Raw genomic sequence first — 6,202 nt, forward strand, 5'->3', positions numbered from 1 at the left:
GACCCCGCCGCCCGGACGCTGCCCCGCCGCCCCGACGCCGCCTCGACCCCGCCCCGACGCCGCTGCCCCACCTCGACCCCGCCCCGTCCACACCACCGTCGACCCGCCTCCCTCGACGCCACGGCGCCGCAGGACCTAGACTAGACGCCCAAGGTACGACCACCTCCTCCTTACTTGCTTCCTTCTCCATTCCACTGATTCTGATGAGCTGATGGTGATCCACTCTTCTTCTTCTTTTTTTTGAGAGGAAGTGATCCGCTCTTGGTTGCAAAATTGATCATAAACAACCAAATCAAATCGAAGATGATATATCCTTTAAGAAAACATAGTAGAGATGGAGCTATAATTGTCTTGTACCCCCTATGGAAAGAAATATTAAATCATTTAGATCATAAAAAGGGCGATCATCTTTTTGTCTCCGGCACACAATACAGGCTACATAGCTTTGCTAATGACGCCACACCATGCCAGAGAAGATGGTAATTCTTGTGTACTACAAAGTGTGAGACAGGCGAGAGAAGGTATTCTAAAAGGTTGAGGTTCATCTTAAAAAGGTTTCCGGTCCTTTGTGCAAAAGTTGGACGTTTCTTTCCTCTTGGCAGATCACTTTCTCGAAGGTTTTCATAGAAGTAGGGTATACATATGTGTTCATAGGGATGGATATATGTGTGTATGTATGAACATCTTAGTGTGATAAAAAAAAGGTGCAGACCATTTCTAATAATGTGTCTGCTCGATTATAGTCAAATGGAAATAAAAGGTTGGTGACTACATGGGCTGGAGCCTCTGAAAAAAAGAGTTATTATCATTGTGTTAGGCTGCTGGGACATTAGGTGTTACTAGTGATTTTAGTCTCACCTAGGTTATAAAAAGAGGTTAGGACCATTTTATAAAGAAAAGTATCATCCTCGGCTAGTCTTTTAGAATGTGGTGGTCTTTTTGTTTGTACTGTAGTATGTTCTATTCGCATTAAAACCATCCAAACATGGGCTGGAGCCTGGAGGTAATTGGAAAAATCTCTTTCAAAATTTGGTACAATTGCTTGAATTTTTGGAGTACACGAATTATGGGCTAGTGATGATCATATGCACTAGTTACTAGTAGATGCTTCTCGACCCAATTTGAGCAGCAGAGCACTAGCACCAAGCTCTGGGTTTTGTTCGGTACACTCTGAGATGTAGATGCCTGAAAGATAAACATGTTGTTTGTCTACAAAAAAAACTTAATTACTATTATGGGCTAGTGATGATCATATGCACTAGTTACTAGTAGATGCTTTTTTATCCTCAGATTGGCGTCTAGTGTTCATAGAAATATATGATTATCTTTGTTGTATAAACTGACTGGCTGCCAAGTTACAACTTACTGGTGAAAGTTCATTTTTTTATCAGTGGCATATGAGTGGCAGAAAAGTGGCTAGCCTCGTCTGCATATATGAGCATATAGATCAACAAAAAATAAACCCATTCGGCAAGAACATTTATGCACCTATTTACTAGAAGAATGAATAAATGAATGTCAGGGCTAGAGATCATTACTGTTTGTTATCCAGGAAATACAAAAGTTTGGATTGTTGAATGCATTCTGAATTCTAGCTATACAAAAGTTTTTTCCTTCTGAAATGTGTTTTTCTTCTTCTTCCTGTTTTGAGTAGTTTGCGTAAGTTTTCTGAAATGATGATGTATTTTTCTTAATTCAGCGAACCGTGAGATGGACTTAGAAGAAGAAACTGTCTCCTGATTGCAGTTGATTAATTAGTATATATGTTGTAGACTTGTAGCATACCTACCTCTATATGGTTTTATATTTCAACTTGATTTCTGAATATTCCAAACCACACACGAAGTCCTTTCTTACAAGAAGAAGTTTCTCTTCATAACAGTGAACAAAACTACTGTCAATCAGCTCAGTTCTAGTGCTGTTGGATTTTTTTTAATTGGCTTCTTGCAGTTTTGAAAATTCAGTTTATTCGGTTACTGAAAATTCAGTTAATTCAGTTAGGCACACAAATTTCAGAACTTTTGTGTGCCCTAGTACTTGGTGTTTGTTGAAAACCAGGAGTGTCAATGGGACTAGAATTCACTTGTTCTTATATGGGTTTGTAAAACTTGTTCATGTACTGAACTACTAATGCCTTGTGATGCTCTGAATTACTTGTGATGCCTCTGAATTACTTGTGATCACATTGAGAAAGACTTGTAAAGATGATGATCATCTTTAACAGAAAACAATTTGTGATGATTTTGCTAGTTTGCTGGGTTTTGTCTCCGACCATCGTGTCGTGATGATTTTGCAGGTACCCCGAGAGGCCCTTGAGTTTGCCGGAATGTCGATTAACTTCCGTTCCGGCAAATTCGGGTACTCCATATGTCCTATTTTCAGCAAAGGTCATGCTGAAATTTTCCGTGAATTTTAGCATGACTTTGCTAAAAATAGGACATATGGGGTACTTGTGACTAATGCATAGGCCGGGGTATCTTAGTAGTTAATTAATTAGGATCAAGTGCCCCGGCGTACTTGTGACTAATGCATGGCTTTTAGGGTGCCTCGGTGTCGATAAAAACCGAAATGATGAAAAGTTAGGCTTTTAGGGTGCCTTGGCGTCGAAAAACCCTCAATGATAAAAGCTTAGATTTTAGGATGCCTCGGTGTCGACAAACCCTAAATGATGAGACCATGATCTTGTTCCTTGACAATAACCAACTTTTTGACCAAACTTTGTTTCTATTTAGAGAGAAACATGGCCCACAACGATGAGGCCGGGGGTTCGGGCGGCAAGGCATTCTGGGAGCTGTCCCAGGAGATGGAGGAACAACCTCACTTGTATGAGGCCGCCGCCTTCCCCACCGATCTTGAGACCACGGATGGTGCCGCCGAGGATGACCACACTGATGCCACCACTGATGGTGCCGCCGAGGATGCCACCACTGATGATGGCGGCGCACGCACAGATAGCAGCCAGCCGAAGAGGCAACGGAAGGACCGGCGCCCGATCGTGCTCCGCACCCTCAAGGAGGAAGTTACTGAATGGACTCCAACGGGAATCCAACGGCGCCCGAACGAATAGTCAAGGGGTACTCGCTTCAGCTCGGGTGCATTGTCCGGAGCACCGTCTCGATCAACACCGAGAACCTGAGGCATCCTGACCGGGGGAATTTGCGCCACCTCCTCTTCACGAAGCTGCACGAACGATACAAGTTCCCCGCTGAATTCAAAAACACAAGCCTCAAAGGGAATAAAGTGAACAATGCTGCCCTCACGAAGATGAGCAAGGCCCTGTCTACTTGGAAAAGCAATGTGAAGAGAATGATCGAGAAAGGTGAGAGTTATGAGAAGATCAAGGAGAAAAATCCTTCGATCACCGAAGATGACTACAACGACTTCAAGATCAATTGCTCGAGCACCGCAAGCTCCCAATCAAGTGAGTGGGGGAAACAAATGCGGGAGCTGAACATAGGGGAACACACACTCGGTCCCGGCGGTTACAGAGTGGCGGAGCCTATATGGGACAAGGAGGAGGCGGACCGTGCCGAGCAAGGCCTACCGCCCCTCTTCGATAAATACGGTGACAAGCAGACCAGGAACTTTGTCAGGGCCCGGTACAAGAAGGACCCGAAAACAAAGGAGCTTACCACGGATCCGAAGACCAGGAGGCTTGATCTTGTTCTGGTAAATAATACACCCCCGTGTAATTAGCTCTATATGGTTGCATTCTAATTAATGAAGCCGAATTTCTAAATGGTTCACATTCCTTCCACAGGCGACTGAAAGCAGTAGCGCGGGGTCGACTAAGAGCAACCCTTGGGACACCACTCTAAATAGGGGGTTGAATATAATGAAGAACAAGGATAAGCTCAGTAAGCCGACGTCAGCTGGTCGTGTGGCCGGCAAAGGCTTGTCGACAAAATGGGGGTCATACTATACCGCTGGTGTGCGGAAGGAGAAAAAGACCAGCTCGGAAAGCCAGGCGCGAGAGGTTCAAGAACTCAAGGCACAGGTGGCGCGGATTCCGGAGATTGTCCAAGAGCAAGTGGAACAACGACTCGGAGTGACGATCACCGCCCTTGTGCCTACCTTGATCTCAGGGTTGAGTGCGTGGATTGCGGGCGGCCAACAGGGGCCGCCCCCGATTCCTAGCTTCACGGCCAACAACTCGCATAATGCGATGGCGGGGCCATTGGTGCCTCCGGCGGAGGCGGCATTGGTGTCTCCGACGCCGGCACGGGAGCTTAATGCACCCGGGTGTACGCCGGCCGGCACCTCTTCAGCAAGCGGCCGCTCCGTCAACTGCACGCCCGCCGTTGGCGGTGCCTCGACATTAGCCGAGCTCGACGCCATCATCACGGTAACTAATTAAGCCTGTCTCGGCCGAGGACTTCATCTCCTTGCCTTTGACTGGGCATCCCTGACGCCCTACATGTTTTTGCAGGGCGCCGCCGACGTTCCGTGCACTCTCCTCCACTTCGTGAACAACGAGTTGGTCGATGTCGCCAAGGGCAAAATCGTTCAACCGGGCAACCCCTTGTTCCACGGTACCCAGATGCCACCCAACTTGTTTAGGGTTCAACTGGTTCGGGTGCTGCCAGGCTGCGACGACTTGTTACCTCCGATTCGACCCGTTGGGGCCGACGATGATGACGTGATGACCCTCAGCGCCTGCCTGAGCTGGCCCCTGCTTTGGCCGAAGAGCCAGATTCGTTTGGGGGCGGGGGACACCACCCCAAAGACAACACCGCCAGTCGTGCCGGCGCCAAGTCGGCCCCATGGCAAGACCGCCGTAACGGTGCCGGACATCCCTATGCCACTGGATCCAAACATGCATATGGCACAGGATCAGAACGACGACGACGACGACGACGATGATACATTTGGCAACGTCGATCGGTACTTTGCCGAGCATGGGTACGATGGCGACTTCATGGGGCCTCCTTCTCAAGAACCAAACCCAACAAAAGACGTGTGCGATCTAGCTCGTACCGCGGAGAAGCCAAGTTGCAACAGGCGCCGTCTGGCGTTCAGCTCTCAGGAGACGCCTCCAGCTGCCGACTTCACCGAGCCTCAGATAGGCGAGGTGCGAAATATTATCAGCCCCAACACACTCAAGAAGGCGGTCTGTGAGCAGAACTCGGTCCCATTACAGGAGAAGAAGAAGGCACGCAAAAGAAAGACTAAGAAGGGTGCGAGCCAGCCGGCACCGAGTACGATCCATGCTCAGGACGGGCCACCTTCACCGCAGCATATCTCGAGGAGGGTGCATGTGGCGGGTAGGGCGATGCTACCGACAAATATGCTCAATGCTGCAACCGGTGCTATGCGGAGTCTGCATGACAGTGTTCTTGCTTTGGAGAAGCGGCGTCTCAGGGAGAAGGATGTGGCATACCCGGTTTTCGCGGCCAAGGTGCCAGAGGGCAAGGGCTTTGTGGATAACTCCATCGGGCGTACGATCGTCCTGCGTTTTGATGACATCCACGCTATGTTGAACCTTCATCCGCTGCACTACACCTTCGTTCGGCTATTTTCGCTGAGTATGGAGATGCGGATCATTCGCGACAAGACCCCGGACATCGTGATAGTCGACCCCTTCTACATGCGTGCCAAGATCTTGGGCAGCGCTGGGGACCGGCAAGTCGCGAGTTCTTACCTCAAAGGCGTCATTCTGGCAAACCAAGATAAGGATAACTTCCTCGTGCCTTACTTTCCCGAGTAAGTCCTCCCCTCAACCGGCCCGTAACATATGAATTCTTACTTTTCGATCGTTTTTCTTTTAACATTCCGTGTTTTCTGCAGTGACACACGTTGCACGCTCATCCTCCTAAGCCCCAAATATTCCATGGCCACGTATTTCGACCCGGACCGTCAGTCAAACGTAGACTACACAAATGTCAAGAAGGTTCTTGATGATGTTCTTCCCGGCTACGCCCAATCTGGAGGCACCTTCACCAGGCCTATTCGTAAGTACGGCAAGCACGTGTTCTCCCACAATACGACGTTCTGCTGCGTCAAGCAGCCGCCTGGCGGTCAGAAGGGTGCCTACTACGCCATCCATCACATGCGGGCGATCGTACGGGACCATCATCAACTTCTGCTACCGAGTAAACTCAAAGATTGGGCCGCGAGCGTGTCGGCAATCCAGGACGCGGACCTCCGACAAGAATTCTTTCGCATCCAGTCGGAGTTTGCGGAAATCATCCATCAAGATGTC

This window comes from Triticum aestivum, chromosome 1B (assembly GCF_018294505.1).
Source record: "Triticum aestivum cultivar Chinese Spring chromosome 1B, IWGSC CS RefSeq v2.1, whole genome shotgun sequence".
NCBI lineage: Eukaryota > Viridiplantae > Streptophyta > Magnoliopsida > Poales > Poaceae > Triticum > Triticum aestivum.